Raw genomic sequence first — 16,603 nt, 5'->3', positions numbered from 1 at the left:
AGAGTAGCCTTGGTTTACTGAGACTAGAGAAAGCCCACACAGCAACAAAGCACATTAAAATAAGTAAATGAATAAAGAGAAAAATGCTCTAAGTGATAATAGGTGAAGAAGAGACAGCCAGCTCCCCATCCTATAAGACTCACCAGTATTACTGAATACTGCTGCTGCTGCTGCTGCTAAGTCGCTTCAGTCATGTCCGACTCTGTGTGACCCCATAGACATCATCCCACCAGGCTTCTCTGTCCCTGGTATTCTCCAGGCAAGAACACTGGAATGGGTTGCCATTTCCTTCTCCAATGCTTGAAAGTGAAAAGTGAAAGTGAAGTCACTCAGTCCTGTCCGACTCTTAGCGACCCCATGGACTGCAGCCCACCAGGCTCCTCTGTCCATAGGATTTTCCAGGCAAGAGTACTGGACTGGGGTGCCATTGCCTTCACCATTACTGAATACTAAAGTAGCTTTAAAAATAAATGAAAAAGATGTTCATCAGAAGTGGGGTTAATCAACTTGGGAAATGGGAGAAGGAAGAGAAAAAATATTGACAGTGTTCACTCATACATGCCCTGGAGCAGAGGAGGGGTCTTGGCTGTCTGTGAAGTAGCCCCAAAGGCTGCCCCAGCCCGAGGCTGTCAAACATTTCAGATCGCAGTTCCTCCAGCTCTGATCCTGGCTCTCCACCCTCCTTTAGCAGGTAGCTGGCTTCCCCGGAGAAGTGCATGAAAGGAAGGAATGAGGCAGCCATGAAGCTCAGGACAAGAAGCCTCGATCAGGGCTATGCTGGTCTCCCCTGACTCTTAATTGTAGAGAGAGAGAGGGTGAGTATCACATGTGACTGTGAGGATGGATCCTGGAGCCAGACTTTCTGAATTCACATCTTGGCTCACTGCTTACTAACTTGAGCAAGTTCCCTCAACCTCTCTGTGCCTTAGTTTTGACACCTGTAAAACGTTCCCCACGGGATTGTTGGAAGATCAGATGAGCCAATATGCTAACTGCTTAGGATAGTTGTTGGCATGTAATGAATACTCAGAAATGTTATTTGTATTGTTATCATTCTTGGTGGTTACAGCGAACACACCCCTATCTCAAAATGTAGTGGGAATGCAGGTAGGGTTTCACTGTCACCTGTGATGCTGGCTGATACTTTGTCATAGTGGTGTGCATTAGCCAGCAGTGCTTTCAGCTGCAGAAATTCCAAACACAACAGCTTAGACAAATAAAGCTTGGTTTTACCTCAGATTACAAGAGGCCTGTGAGTTGACAGCTGCTGGCCTAGGTTCAACAGCTCAGCCATGTCAAGCCCTGTCTCCATAAGGACTTTGCCTCTTTTTCATGTGTTCTGCCTCAGTGTTACAACATGACTGCCACAACTCCTGGTGTCATATCCACCTGCAAGGCAGGAAAAAGGGAAATGGAGAGAAAATTAGAAATACCAGCCACCTATGGCTCTTTAATCAAGAAAACAAGTCTGCCCAGAACCCCCCAGCTGACTGCCAATTATATCTCATTTACTAGAACTGTATTATTTGACCACACTTAGTTCAAGACAGGCTGGGAATTTAATTAGCTTTCCAGCCGCAATTAGTGCAGATCATAAGGGAAAGGAAGGTAAGAATGACCTTGCCGAGTCTGCCACTATTTTCTTTATCCCATGAAAGGAATATCCGTGACCATGTTCAGTGAATCAGGAGTGGGTAGTGAAGTTCACCAAACGTTTTCTCAGCAGCAGAACCCTCTTCCGCTCTTGGGTTCCATCTAAATAGAGGCCCACCTGTTGTGAAACAAGAGGCAAATATTGAGCCATGGGGACCACCTGGGAGCCCACATTTTCTTGAGACAGCAAAGCTGAGAACCATGCAGACCAGGATCCGAGGCTTCCAAAGAACTCCTTTCCAACTTTCAAACCCAGACATCCTTCTGCCAGAAATGGCCATCACTACCAGCCTCAGGCCGGTGAGGAAGCCAGAAGCAATCGGGTTGCTGAACCAAGCCCTTGGCAGCAAAGGCATCTCTGCTCATTTCCTCCCGGACTTGTTAACCTGTTTTCCATCTTCCGGGCTCTCAGGAGCACTGGGCAGGCCAGCTGGAGAGTAGGCGACTCCCATGTGTGACTGCCCTAGTTTTCCTTCATGTCCTCTGAGCAGGCCAGGCTGATGCTATCTAGTTCCTGAGACCCTGCAGTGAACTCAGCCCTCAGATACCGCCTCTTGATAACAGTTTCACCTTTTCCATCTCTTTTAACAAATACCAACTCCTGGCCAAAGCCCAAACTCCTGGCTGAAGACCAACTGCTGGCTGACAGCTCCTTGCTCCTTCCCAGAAGCAAACCTGGTCTGAGACGGCCTGGAGGGTGGGGCAGGGAGAAGCAGGCCAGGTGCCCAGGACTCCCTGCCTGCCCCAGGCAGCTCAGTGCCTTCTCTGGGCCCTGGTTCCCCACAGCAAAAGGAGTATATTAGATGCTTCCTGGGGTTGCTGCTCTCTGCATGCCTTCTGCAGGCTCCCCTGGCTCACCCATCATGGCACCTGGACTCTGCCGCTGTGCCAGCCACAGATTCTGTGACCAGCCACGGGCCACCTTCAGCAAAAGGGTCCTTGCCATGGTCCCAGGCCTCAGCGGAAAGGCAGCTCGTTATTTCTGAGTCTGTGGAAAGTGCACTTTGAACACATTTGCATCAATGCAGGACACAATATCTCCCCCAGGAGGCCAGAAAAGAAGGAAAATTCAATTTGTCAAGACATCCAGCCCTCGCATCCTGCTCTTCCTACCTGCTTTCTTGGCCCCTGAGAGGCAGCAAATCCTCTTGGGCCCAGACAAAGAGGAAGGGAAGCAGATGCTGTTTCAGACGGCATTTTTCCTCAGTTCAGTGGTAGGTTTATACTTTCACAGATACGATTTTGCACCACCCTCCCACCCATCACACAGAGCAACACTTCGACTTTCCAGGGCACTCTCCCCACCCCCCACCACTGGTGCCACCTGAGTCCCTCTCCCAGAAGGACACAAGGTCCCTCCCTGCCCAACTCCTGCTCCTGCTCTACAGCCTGTGAGGTGGTGTTCCCAGGCACGCCATTTGTCTGATGGAGAAACAGGCTTGGGAAGTCCAGCCCCACAGCGGGTGTCTGACCGGGGCTGGTCTTGCAGCCTGGCACACTCGGCATCCCCTGGCTGCACCCTCAGCTCAGACCCATGCCCCCTGAGTCTCTGTCCTTCCCCTCACTGGCACCTTGGAGCTCACTCAAAACGTCTTGGGTTGGTCTCTCCTCCCCTCTGTGAAGCTTATCAGCCCTTTTCTTTTTTTTCCCCAGCTTCTCACAAACCACATGAGACAAGGCTATAGATACAACATGAGATTAAAGGCTGAACCTCATCCAGGTCAGGAAATTCCGAAGGCAGTTGCCCAGTTTATCTCCAGCCCTGCTGATACCCCCAGGGTAACTAGTCTGCTAGTGAGGCGGGGGGCCGGGGGCAGGCATGAACTGCAGGGGCACCCGGGTCCTTGGAATTCCCCGAGGACCAGATGCCCTGACTCCCCACCAGCTCCCAGGGCTGTTGCCCTCTCCCTGTCTTGGGCCTGGTTCCCACTCCCTCCCTTGATGTTGTGTCCTGAGTGTGTCCCTCTGCAGACACACTGTGTCTGTTCCCACCAGATCCAAATATGCTTACTTCCTCGTCCTTCAGACAGGCCTCTGTTGGACTCACTCTACACTGACCGTCCCAGTTGCTAAGTCAGTGCTCAGCCTCAACTCTCGGTAACCCAGCACTTTGGTCCCATGTTGTCCTTGGCTGGACTACAAACTCCCTGCCTCACTCCCACCCCTTGGTCCTCTCCTCACCTACCCCCACGCTCACTCCTGTCCTGTGGCCTTAAATACTGTACACACTGCCTGACCCAACTGCCTGCTCAGCCCTCCGCCTCAAGGTCGGACAGGCATCTTGGGCCTGTGAACCCCAACCGCCAGGTTTCCCCAAACCTGCCCCCTACACCCCACCCCTTAGATGTAGGAACTCTTCCCTCACACCCTACGTCTATTATTATGGTCACCTTTCATGTAAACTGGGGACCTGACACCTCTGGCCATCTCCCTGCTACCCTCCACCTTCCCTTAAACCTATCACCCACCTGGACCCTGTTGAAATGTGCATTTGCTCAAAGTCTTAAAATCCCCCTTTGCCCAAGTTCAGGGTCAAAAAAAAAAATGCTAGCGTGACATCCTTCCATCCATCTTTTTCCTGCCCCTGCCTCTTGCCCCTCTCACTCTATTCCAGCCACCCTTGTAACTGCCATCCAAAATCCAACTCTGCCCCTGGAATCCCAAGGCTCAGTCTCCCCCTTCTTCAAGTCTTCTCAAATAATTCCTTCCCTCCTATCCTATTTTAAACTGCATCACCTCCCTGGCACTCTCTATTCCCCTTTGTGTGAGTTAGCTATTGCTGAGTAACAAGTTAGCCCAAAACGTAGAAGCTTAAAGACAGTATTTGCATGTTTATCTTACAGTTTCTATGGGTCAGGAATATGGGTGTGGTCTTGTTATTCCTCTGGGTCTCTCATAACTTCAGGCAAGCTAGGTTGGGGTCCTTTCAGGGCTGGGTCTGCATAAGGCTGTCTTATGAGGCTGTGGGCAGTAATTGTCTCTTCCCAGGCTGCCCTCAGTCCCTGGCACATGGGCCCTCCTGTGCTGCTCAAAACATCAATGTGAGCAAGGGGAAAGGGAGGGCGTGCCAGTGAGACAGACTCACAGACGTTTGTTTGTTTTTTAATTAAGTAATTTGGCTGTGCCAAATCTTTAGTTGCAGCATGTGGGATCTAGTTCCAAAATCAGGGATTGAACCTGAGCCCCTTGCATTGGGAGTGCAGAGTCTTGGCCACTGGACTGCCAGGGAAGTCCCCTCACAGGCATTTGTAACCTAGTCTTGGTAGTGCCAGCCCATCACTCTGCCTTTCCTAGTCATTAAAAGAAAGTCCCAGGTCCAGTTCAAACTTGGAGGGAGGGAGCTGCACAAGAGTGTGAGAACTCAGAGGTGTGAAGACCTGAAGCCCTGTCTGAAACTGGCAGTCATACGGTTTCTGCTGGTTTGGCTTTCTCATATCCTTCCTTGCCATCTGACGTACTCTCCTGTTCATTATCTGTCTCCTTGAATGCCCTGCAAGCTCTTTGAAGGCCAAGCTTTTCTGGGTTGTTGAAGGCTGTGTCCACACTGTTGCAGCACATAGCCAGCATTGAATAGATCCTTATTGGGTTGGTGCTTCAGGAAGTTCCTGACAATACAGAATAATAACAGCCCTCCACTCTCAGTGACTGTCCTTAAATTTTCCCAAAGTCAGCCAGTGACAGGCACTGAAGGCTGATTTCTGTAAGGGTGAAAGAGGCTAGGGTGTGGGACCCCAGGGCTGGAGTGTGTTGACTACCATGGCCATGGCCAAGGAATGACAGTCCCTATGCCCTCCCTGAGACTCAGTCTCACCCTTGTGAAATGACACTCAGTCGCAGAGCCTGATCTCAGTTTCAAGAGCTCTTTAAAGGAGTGAGGCTAATTCATTCTTTGACATATGGATTTTCAAATATTTTAAAAATTCAAAAATCATAATTTGGTAAAAAATATTTTTGGGTGACAATTTAGGATTATCTACCAAAGCTTTAAATGCACACACTCCTTGATCCAGCAAGTGCAGAGCCTGTAATTGTTGATTTTTCACTATATTCACACATAAATGCAAAGATGGGTGTACAAAGATGTGCAATGAAACTTTGTTTATTGTAGCAAAAGAATAAGAATGATAAATGTCCTCAAGTGAGGGGCCAGATAATTAAACCTGAGCATGTCCACCTGTGGAATAGCACACAGCTATTGGGAAGGCCCAGGAACCCACATGTCCTGATGTGGATGCAACATCATCTCATTTACTGAGTTAATCAACAGCTATTTGAGCATCTACTATGTTCCAAGTATTATTCTAGGCACTAGGGACACAAAAGAGCAAACTCCCTGTTCTTGGAAGCTTACATTCATGTAAACCCATACATGCACGTGCAAAGCACACCAACAAATATAACCATGCAAACATAACAGGATTCTAAAGAAAGCCCAGTGGAGCAGGGAGAGCATGGGAGACTGCTTCTTAGAGCATGGCCACTGAGGAACATCTGAGCCAACATCTGGGCAAAGTGAAGGAGAGGTCAAGGGCAAGCATCTCCCAGATAGAAGGGACAGCCAGTGCAGAGTCCCCAGTACCAACAGGCTTGCTATATTTAAAGAAGAGCAGTCGTGGGGTGGGCGGGGCACTTCCCAAGTGGCTCAGTGGTAAAGACTCCGTCTGCCAATGCAGGAAACAAGGGATACAAGGGCTCTATCCCTAAGAGGCGACGAGCCCCTGGAGGAGGAAATGGCAACCAACTCAAGAATTCTGGCCTGAAGAATCCCCATGAACAAAGGAGCCTGGTGGGCTGCAGTCCATGGGGTCGCAAAGAGTTGGACACGACTGAGCAATTGAGCACACACCTACAACAGGCTGGAGAAGCCCAAGTGGAGTGAGAAGGAGGAGAAGAGGGAGGGGAGGAGGAGGCAGGGGGAGGCTGAGGTCAGGGAGGTGGGGTGAGCAGAGGTTGGTGGGTGAGCATCAGATGGGTGACAGCCACCCATCTGAGCTGGCTGTGGACTACTTACCCTTCAGGATGCAGGCTCAGGGGCAGGTGATCTGGTGCAGCTGCTGAGATTCCACCCTGGTGGGGTTGGGACCTCAGCTGCCTGCTCCATGCAACGGGCTGAGTTTTTCCCCAGCACCCCTCTGGGACTGTGGGAAGGGGATGAAACAATGGTGGGAGCCTGAGAAGGAGGCCACTGTGACAGCCTGGAGAGGACAGCAGCTTGGACCAACGCAGACGGATGAGATTCTGAGTATGTTCTGGAGACCCAGCAGAACATGCCGTTGGGTCAGATTCAAGGTATGAAAGAGAGAAGGGAATCACTTGTAACTCTTTGGTCTTTGTCCTGAGAAACTGAGTGAATATGAACCCTTTTACTAAGATGGGAATAAGTGAAGGACAAGCAAGATTTGGGGATGGGAAAAGTGGAAATTAAGAGTTTGTTTTTGGGAATTCCCTGGTAGTCTAGTGGTTAAGACACCATACTTTCAATGCTGAGGTCACTGGTTCAATCCCAGTTTGGGGAACTAAGATCCTGCAAACCACATGACACAGCCACAAAAAAAAAAAAAAAAAAAAAAAAAAAGTTTACTTTTGATGCATTAAACCTGAGATGCCCTCTGGGGGCCATGCAGAGAGTCCATGGAGGGCAGGCAGCTTAGTGAGTGGACTTTAGTGGGGAGGAGAGGCTGGGAATAGATGGGGGATGGAGGAGAGTGTTGGGGGTGGGGTGGACTGGGTTTCAAGCTGGGTCTGGATGCGGTCACTGAGGAGTCAGTGTGGGCTAAACTGACGGCCCAGGTTGGGGATCTTTTGTGAACACATCCATGTTTAGTAATGGAGACAAGGAAGGCACACAGATGAAGAAGAGGAGGAGGTGTATCCAGGAAGCCAAGTGAGGAGAGGCCTGGGGATGGGGGCGGAGGAGGGGGTGCGGGTGTGCAGGCAGGTGGAGGAGCAGTCCAGTGCTGCCAGGAGCTGAGTGTACGTGGACAGCAGAGGGTCACTTCTGGCCCATTGGGTGGAGGTCCTTCAGCTTTCAGGCTTAGACAAAGCCAGAGTCAGGGCAGGGCGGGGCCCACAGGGGTTGCAGGGGGCTGCAGGGACCACAGGGGCCAGAAAAGGAGGTGGTTACAAAGATAACACCTGTCAAGAGAGCCGAGGGAATTCCCTGGCAGTCCAGTGGTTCAAACTCCATGCTTCTACTGCAGGAGATACAGGTTCGATCTCTGGTTGGAGAACAAAGATCCTGCGAGCAATGAGGCCCCTCCTCCCCCCAGAAAAAGAGCCAAGGAATAAGGGATAGGCACAAGGTCTTGGAGTTTGGGTTTGAAGATGAGGAGCATTCCAGCATGTTCTGACAGGGAGTGATCCAGGAAGCCTGAGAAGTGGGTTCAAGCTGCAGCAAGACGATGCACAAGGCTCAGGAGCTGTGACTGAGTGGGTGGTGCAGACGGACTGGAAAAGGCTGAGTAGGTCCTTCTAAGAGATCTGGAGGCCCAGGGAGGTGGCTGTGAGGGCTGCGGAGGCACAGAAGACAGGGAGCGAGCAACCAGGGTGGCTGAGACCACTGTTGTGGAGAGAGGGTCCTGAACACAGACAGCTTCCCTCACCTCCTCCAGCCAGGCGAGGACTCGGGGGAGGCAGAAAACTGGGCCACCCAAGGTCGAGCTTTGCCGGGTGAATAGGAACATTTGGGGGGCAGTGTTGGGAAGAGGAAGAGAGATGTCCGTGGATTGTCCTTATCACACTCAGTTCCCAGAGCCCTCGCCCATACCCTGCTCTGTTTCACCCCCACCCTGGGGCAGGCACCACTTTGAACCCTTTCTGCACTGATGACAGGGGGTTTGCAGCTGAGGAAGGGCTCAGTAATTGGACAGAATCTCTGGGAGGGGCCATGGGGATTAGTGACAAGGAGAGAAATGCGGGGGTCAGACCAGGAGTGGAAGAGGCTCCAAGGAGCCCAGGACCCTCACTTTCTGAGGACTCAAGTGCTCCCTTTTCTTCCATTGACCTTGGAGATGGCTGCAGTCCCTTCTGAGTCTCAGATCCAATAGTTTGATCCAGAATTTGGAGGGAACTCCAACCAGGGGTAGGAACACACCCACCCCAGCCCTCTGGGGTCCTCATAGCAGCCCTGCCTAGCATCACAGCCACAGCCCACTCTGCCCCGTCTCAGAGACCCTGAGGTCCATGTCTTCCTTGACCTGTTCTGAGAATGAGCAGGAGGCCACAGGACCCTGTGTGTGCCCAGCACTGTGCTAGGCCTCATGGGGAAAGCAAGGGAAGGAGGAGAGGGTGTGCCCCTGGCATCCAGCACTCCTGAAGCTGAGCCCTTTGCTGCCTGTCGCTGCCAGGTGAGTGTCACCTGTGAACAGGTGCACAGGCCTCAGGTGGTGGTGCACACTCACCCATACCAGGCAGTGGAAGACCAGGGCATGGGCCTGGGTGCTGGGTGCAGACAGCTGTCTTTGCAGCCTGGCCAGCTCCTCCCTTGTGTTGGGGTCCAGGGGAGCCCAGCTCAGGGTTGTTTTGTCTCACACAGGTGTCACAAATGTAGAGTGCAAGCTTGAGCCTGCAACCTCCACTCTATGATTTGGCTGGGAGGAGCTGAGCACCCAGGGTCCCCCTCAGGTAGGTGGGAGGAAGCAGCCATGGTACAGGCCACCGGTCCCCCCCATGTGCCCTCGATCCAAGCATCTGCCCTGGCAGCATCATCTCATGCCGGCTGTTTTTCCTAATGGAATCACAGCTTGCCAGACAAAGCAACAACATTCATAAAATGCCCCAGGCATAACAAATCTTCCCTTTGAATGGGTCATTTGCTGAAGGAGATGCCACTGATGACTCATTCCATAGATCAGAGAGTCCTGGCATTACAGACAGCTGAAGCTGAGGAGTCTTGAGAGAGGATTATTGCTGGTCTTTGTGCCGATGGGCCTACGGAGCCAAAGGGGACACAGGTGTGGCCTGTTCAGTGTTAGCTCAGACTCACTTCAGGAGCAGTAGGGAGGCATTTTTGGACTCTGTCCCTAACTCCTGATGGTGGACCACATTGGGAACCTGCCCCCTTGACCCAGACTCCCCAGTGTGACCTCTGGACCAGGATGTCGCAGGCTGCAAATGACCACAGCAATATTTCTGTCCTGCCGGCTCTTCCAGAATCCTGCCACCACCACCCCCATCCAGAGATGGATTCTGTTTCCCCTCTCCTAGAAATTGGGCTGGACTTTGTGACTGCTATGATAAATAGAATGTGACGGAGGGATGCAGGGGGACTTTGGAGACAAGGATACAGAAGGTGATACGACTTTGACCGCCGTATTCTAAGGAAGCCCAGCTCCTACAGGGCTGTATGTCTGTGCCCTGGTGGACAGTTCCAGTGAAGGCAGAGGGTCTGGGCTAGCAACCAGCACCACACACAGTCATGTGAGGAAGTCCATGTGATTCTACATGACACAAGTCATGTGATTCCAGTCCTGCTGTGAGCCACCCTAAGCTAAGCGGAGTGCAGCAGAGACAAGGTATGCCTGCTGAGGACTGCCCATGTTATAGACTCGTGAGCAAAAGAAATAACGGTGTTGTTTTAAGACAGTTTGGGGATGGCTTGTTATTGAGTAATAGACAGTGAGAATGCTGCCCTTGATGATCTCTTGGACTTCCCTGAATTTCTCTGACCCAGGGACGCAGCACCTGCTCTGTGGATGACCGACTGAGAATATGGGTGGACACAGAGTTCCTTGTCCTGGGGGAGCTCTAGTACATTTGGGTCAGTGAGAGCTACTCCAGAGGGTCTGCCATATGTGGGAGAGGAAGTGTCTCATTCCTGGAAGTGGTTTCTATTTATATTTTTTAAAGATTTTTTGATGTGGACCATTTAAAAAGTCTTTACTGAATTTGTTACAGCATTGAAAGTGGAAGTGTTAATCACTCAGTTGTGTCTGACTCTTTGTGACCCCATGGTGTAGCCTGCCAGGCTCCTCTGTCCATGGAATTCTCCAGGCAAGAATACTGGGGTGGGTTGCCGTTTCCTTCTACAGGGGATCTTCCCAACCCAGGGATCAAACCCAGGTCTCCTGCACTGCAGGCAAGTCCTTTACTGTCTGGAGCCACCAGGAAAGTTCATATTTACAACATTGCTTCTGTTTTATTTACTTATTTTGCTTCAAGGCATGTGGGAATCTTAACTCCCCGACCAGGGAGCAAACCCACACTCCTTACATTGGAAGGTGAATTTGTAACCACTGGACAACCAGGGAAGTCCCTGGGGGTTTCTGTTTAATGGGAAATGTCTTCTTGGTAGCAAAATGTTTGGTATTAGTTTTGATATTTGGTCATTTTCCCAAAGGTTGTGAGGTCTGTGAATCCCTCCTGTGATCTTAGAGCTGTGGCCTGCAGAGAAATTGCTTTTTTTAAGCCTCCACTGAAACCCAGTAGTGACAGAGCTGCTGTGAGAGCAAAAATGCACTAAGCAGTGTGAGTCAACAGGGTGTCAAACAATACACTGAAATTCCCTGGAATAAGTTTCACCAAATGGGGGTCTGTGATTCTGTTTAGAATTCATATTGTGTGATTACGCCTACAGCAGTAATGCCCACAAAGTCCTTTTCACTAGAACAACACTGACCTGTTTTTATGTGAAGGGACAAGCAAGCACTCAGTAGCCCATTGCTTCCATCTCTTTGGCTGGATGGAGGTGCCCTGTATGGGTCACCATGGGGTTCCTGATCAAGGTCACTGCCATCAGTGTGGACAGAAAACATCACTAAGACAGCGGGAAATGTGGGCTATAGTGTCCTCATCCATTTCACACTTCAGTGGCCCACACACATATCCAGCAATTCTCTGCCCTCTATCCCAGCAACCTGGGAACCCACATCCCAGGAGGGCCTCAGCTCCTGGAATGCACTGAGCAGACTTCCCCATCAGCATCCTCTCCTGAGTCTCTGACCGTTGATAAATACACCCCAGTTTGTGAATTCATAATGAAAACTAAAAGCATACAAATAATTGGAACTGGAGAAGGAAATGGCAACCCACTCCGGTATGATTGCCTGGAAAATCCCATGGACAGAACAGCCTGCAAGCTACTGTCCATGGGGTCACAAAGGGTCAGACACGACTAGTGACTAAACAACAGCAAAATCTGAAACACCAAAAGCACCCCCCCCCAAAAAGTAAAATTAATAGTGCTCTATGTTCATTACCAGGACCTTCTTTCCAGTCTGCATCAGTTTCCGGTGACTGCATGGCTTGTTATTATCTCACGGTTCTGGAGTCGGAAGTCTGAAATCATGGCTGGTTCCTTTGAGGGCTGTGATGGGAGGATCTTTCGACGGGCTCTCTCCTCAGCTTATGTCTCTTCACCTCACCTTCCCTCTGGGCCTGACTCTGTCCAAATTCCTTCTTTTTATAAGGACACCAGTGATATTGGATTGGGGCCCACCCCAGTGACCTCATTTTAACCTGATTACATCTGTAAAGACCCTGTTTCTGAATCAGATCACATTCTAAGCTAACAGAGTCAGGACTCTAATATATGGATCTGGGGGGACACCATTCAACTCCTGATACAATGAAAATCGTATTTGAGTTTATGTTTCTCCCTTTAGTAGGACTGAGGATGACTGCACAGTAGCCTAGACCAGCATCAGGGTGATTTGGCAGGCAGAGGGCAGAGGGCACTGCCCTCAGGCCAGGAGGCCAGCTTTACCCTGTGGCCTTGGCCAGTCTCAGTGGAACCTCAGTCTTTCTGTGATAAGGCTTAGACCGAGTGGTCCCTTTGGGCCTTTCTGTCCCTGAGATTGCTCAGGGTCACTTGTCCCTGGCTTTAGTTCACATGAGGCATGGAGGCCTGTGCTGGGCCCACTCAGTGTGGGTGTGAACAGAAGTGTGGCGGACACCGGGGCACTCAGCCAGGCTGCTCAGGGTGGATGTGCTAAGGAGACACCAGTAGGCCTCCCGGGGAAGGGCCAGGTTCTTGTGGGATCAAGAACAAGGAACCCTAGTTTCTCTTTCCCGCAGACTTTCCTCACTGCCAGCCCTACAGGAATTTCCCTTGAGGGCTGGATGGTCAGAGAAGAAGATGACACTCCTGAAGGGCAATGACTAGGCTTAATGCTAGAGCAGAGGGCTGGGCAGTGCATGATGAGAGGCTGGTGCCCCTTCCCCCAACAGCTGCTGCAACTCCAGAGTAGAGAGTGTGGCTGAGGGACCATGGGAGGCTTGGCAGGGAGGGGCTGAGGAGTAAGTAAACACTTTGTCTTCCTTGCTTTCGCCTCTTCTGGGGCCTCAACATCAAGGGCCAGATGACAGGATATTCCTCTGCCCCCCGCTCCACCCCCCAGGGGCAGCCTGGCTGGCCCTGACACCGGCTGGTCCAACCCACTGCCCAGCCCCCGCCAAGTGTGGCTGGTGCACACTGGGGCAAAACTGAGCAGGCATAGCCCTCACCATGGAGGAGTGGGGATGATGCACATCTCACCTAGCACAGCAGGGAAGCCAGCCCTGTAGCTGCAGTGAGGCCCATCTGTTTCCGGGCACGAGCCCCAGCCTGGAGCTCCCTCAGGGAAGCACCCCAGGAATGCCCAACAAGGGCTTAAATCCAACAGCAGATCCTAAGTCTGGGACAGTGGGAATAAATAGTTGCTTAGGCAAGTTTCACCCTAAACCAAGACTTGGGGACAGTAATTCTTGCAGAGCAAAGATGGCTGTGTGATTGCTTACTGTCAGGAGGTTTGCCCAGGCTTCCAGGGTTGGGGTGCGGGTCCCACTGCTCTGGTCTTGGCAGCACCTGGCTCAGCCTGCCCTGCCCTCCTCTCCCTAGGCCGCCTCCTGTAGGCCTGGAGGAGCTGGGCATAGGGGTGAGGACCAGTGGGACCATGGCCCAGGCTTCCAGAAACACATGGGCCACGGGTCTGGAGCTCACCAGTGAGGCAGAGGAAGGGGAAGAAAGGACAGACAGCTCAAATGGGTTGTTGCTCCTAGCAGCCTGCAGGGCTGCCCTGTGCCCCCTCAGTTCCCCTCCCCAGCCCTGCAGGCAAGCATGGCCGGGTGGCCCCATTTCTCACCCCTATCGATTATGCTGGCAGAGCCCTGCAGCACAGGATGTAAATCATCATCCTTGGGGTATTTAACCCAGGGAGGGTTAGCTGGAGGTGGCATCCCTTATAAATCCTGCATCTGATGTTTTTATATTAATTCCTAGAGTAGCCAGATTACTTTTTATTCCACTGACTATTTATTCCACTGACTTCTTCATTGACTAGGAGACATTTCTGAACAGTGCGTATCTTGTGGAGCATCAGTCATTTAGTGGGGTGCTTCCTCTGGTTGCAAGTTTTTTCATTAATGTAAAAGGAATGAAAATTCCTTTGCTTCAAAGACTCGGTCTTTGGAAATAACAATGCACAGGCCAGCCAGAGTCACTGCTGCCAGCACCACCACTGCCATGTATATGCGCTGTCTGGAGGGGCCTGTGAGCCTCTGACTAAGGGGCAGAGTCCCCTGGCATCCTCTCTTTCCTCTTTTTCCCCAGTCCCCCTTGGCCATGCACAGGACCTGAATTAGCCTCTGTCAAGGGACCATGGCTTGGCAGAGACCAGGTCCCCGAGAGCCAAACACGTGGTCATCAGGATGATGGCAATAACCGTCTTGCTCTGAGGACCCAGTTGAAGACATGGGTGTTAGGGGAAGAAAGCTGTCTGCAAATACAGGTGTGTCCCTGCAGAGGAATGGAGCAGGCATGTTCTGGGTGATGGTGACAGCCCACTTGCTTTGCAGATGAGAGAATCATGTTTGCTGGAGACTCTCTGAAGCTCCACCCCATGCAAGAGTTGGATGGCAGTAGAATCCAGCCAAAACAAAGAGATGACCACCCTTTACCTGCACAGTGAGTGTGCTGGATCACCCAGTGGACTCAGTCGGGTCTGAGTCTCCCATGAGGGACCCAGCTGAAAAAAACGGGTGTTAGGAGGAGACAGCTGTCTGCAAACACAGGTGGGTCCCTGAAGAGGAGCAGAGAAGGTGAGTTCTGGGTGGGCTCCCAGCAAAGCCAGGGCCATGGGCATCAGCCAGGGGCAGATGGAGGCTGCAGAAAGGGAGGAGACACAGAGGAGGGGAGGCTCACTGGGAACAGGGCGTGCGAGCAGCAGAGTGAAGCAGGCACCTTCCATTTTGAGATCCTCACCTGTGTCTCTCCCATTGCACCATGCTCTGGGCAGCTGATCCCCACCCAGTGGGCCGGGTACCAGCGGCATCAGCAGCCCCAGGGATCTAGTCCCGAGGACAATGTGTCACCCTACCCCCACACCCAGAGTTAGAACCTGGGGGGCAGGCTCACAGTGTGTTTGACCAGCCTTGCACTAGAATTTGGAAACCAACAGTGAAGTGAGGGCAAGAAGCCCAGAGAAGGAACAGCTGGGTTTGCACCTCAGCAATCTGCCTGGAAAATGGGGCACTGCTCCCACCCAGGCGGGTGTTGTGACCCTGAATGAGTTAGAAGCTCCAGTCCAGGGCTGCCCCCATGTAGGTTCTCCACAGCCATGAGCCATTCCCACTGTGCTCACTCAAGGCCGGCCTCCTCTTCTAGGAGAGATGATTCAGGCCTCAGAGCTTTGCCTCCCAGGGAAACCTCACTCAGCTTTTCTTCCAGGGGTCAGACATGCATAATTCAACCTTTAGGATTTTGAGATTGCTGATAAATTACAGATACAAATGGGTAACCAGGCAAAGCCCCTCTGCAGCCTGGGTATCCACCTGGGAAATAAAACAGAGGTCACTCCCTCCTGCCCCCCACCATAGGCAAGGTCGCAGGAGCCCCCAAAGACGAAGGCTGCTTGCATTTGTGGGCAGCTGCTTCCAAGACAACCGTGAAGAAAACAAAAAAAGGTTGTGAATGGTGTTAGAGAATCAGCTGTATCCAAGCGTCTGGATCCTGTAAGGAAACAATTATGAGGCAGGAGCGAAGCTTTAGAAGATCATAGGTGCTTCATCCAAACTCTTCTCTTCCATTCCTGAGGTGGACTCCTGATGAGGGTCTGGGCAAGTCCCAGGAGCGAAGGAGGTAAGCTCGGGGCCCCGGGGCGGGGGTAGGGAGGAGAGCAGGCACCCAGGTGCCTGCTCAGTCCCGGCCTCTCTGCATCAGTCTCCCTGTTCATTCATTGCCTGACACAGCCATGGATGAAATGACTAGGACAGGGAGTGATCTGGCCATTTAGATAAATACATCTTGTAGACCAGCCATCAGGTTCCTGTGGGTAGGAGGGGGTGGGGGTTGGGGAGGGGAAGGAGAGTTGCTGTGAGTGAGGAGGATGCTTCTAAGCTTCTGAATCAGCTTTCCATGAGACCCCAGGGATCTGGGGCAAAGAGAGGGTCTGAGACAGGCCTCTGAGGGCCATTGCTAGGGGGTGGGAGATGGAGGGGCGGAGTGGGAGGGCAGAATTATCCACAGACGTGGAAAAGCCGAGGTTCAGTTTCTCAGTTACAGCAGTTTCTCAGTTATAGGAGTGGTTGAAAATGTGGTTCCGGGTGTCCTCAGAAGTCACCTAAGGGAAACGAGGGGCCCTCCCTGAAATCAGTGTGGAGTCTTGGTGTATTGATTGATTAGAACCTTTCTCCTGCCCCTGGGAGATGTCCTGTGTGGAGAACAGCACAGACACAGTGGTCCCTTCTCTCCCATCCCCCACCACCTGAGTGCTCATCTCACAGCTGTACTAGGAGGTGGACTGCTGTGCCCACAAAGTTCACATGGGCTTCCTTTCAGTTCCATCCATGTGGTTTCCGTGAGCCAGGTCCTAGGCCTTCCTGTGTGCCCCCAGCCAACCCACACCCACGTGTGGTGGAAAGACAAGCCCAAGTTCTGCCTGGCTCAGCCAGGGGGCCTCCCTGTGTGGCTGAGTCACAGCACAGACAATCTGTGGTGAGTTCTTCCATGGTAGCCTCATTCAAGGACAGGTTACAA

The 16,603-nt window shown here is 51.9% G+C and overlaps 1 long non-coding RNA gene and 1 other non-coding gene across 2 annotated transcripts; one reads left to right on the top strand and one right to left on the bottom strand.

Annotated features, from left to right (window-relative positions):
* Positions 1 to 581: 581 nt before the first annotated feature.
* Positions 582 to 1,766, bottom strand: LOC122691411. The gene is made up of 3 exons (XR_006340408.1): positions 1,620 to 1,766; positions 1,234 to 1,389; positions 582 to 699 (listed from the first exon to the last, which is right to left on the bottom strand). It is a non-coding gene; the product is annotated as an uncharacterized LOC122691411 (long non-coding RNA).
* Positions 1,767 to 7,096: 5,330 nt separating this feature from the next.
* On the top strand, positions 7,097 to 7,169 carry TRNAE-UUC. The gene has a single exon. It is a non-coding gene; the product is annotated as a tRNA-Glu (tRNA).
* The last annotated feature ends 9,434 nt before the right edge of the window (positions 7,170 to 16,603 follow it).

Source organism: Cervus elaphus, unplaced genomic scaffold (genome assembly GCF_910594005.1).
Source record: "Cervus elaphus unplaced genomic scaffold, mCerEla1.1, whole genome shotgun sequence".
NCBI classification, from domain to species: domain Eukaryota; kingdom Metazoa; phylum Chordata; class Mammalia; order Artiodactyla; family Cervidae; genus Cervus; species Cervus elaphus.
The sequence above is the reverse complement of the archived record's forward strand: the minus strand, read 5'-3'. Positions and strand labels throughout refer to the sequence as shown.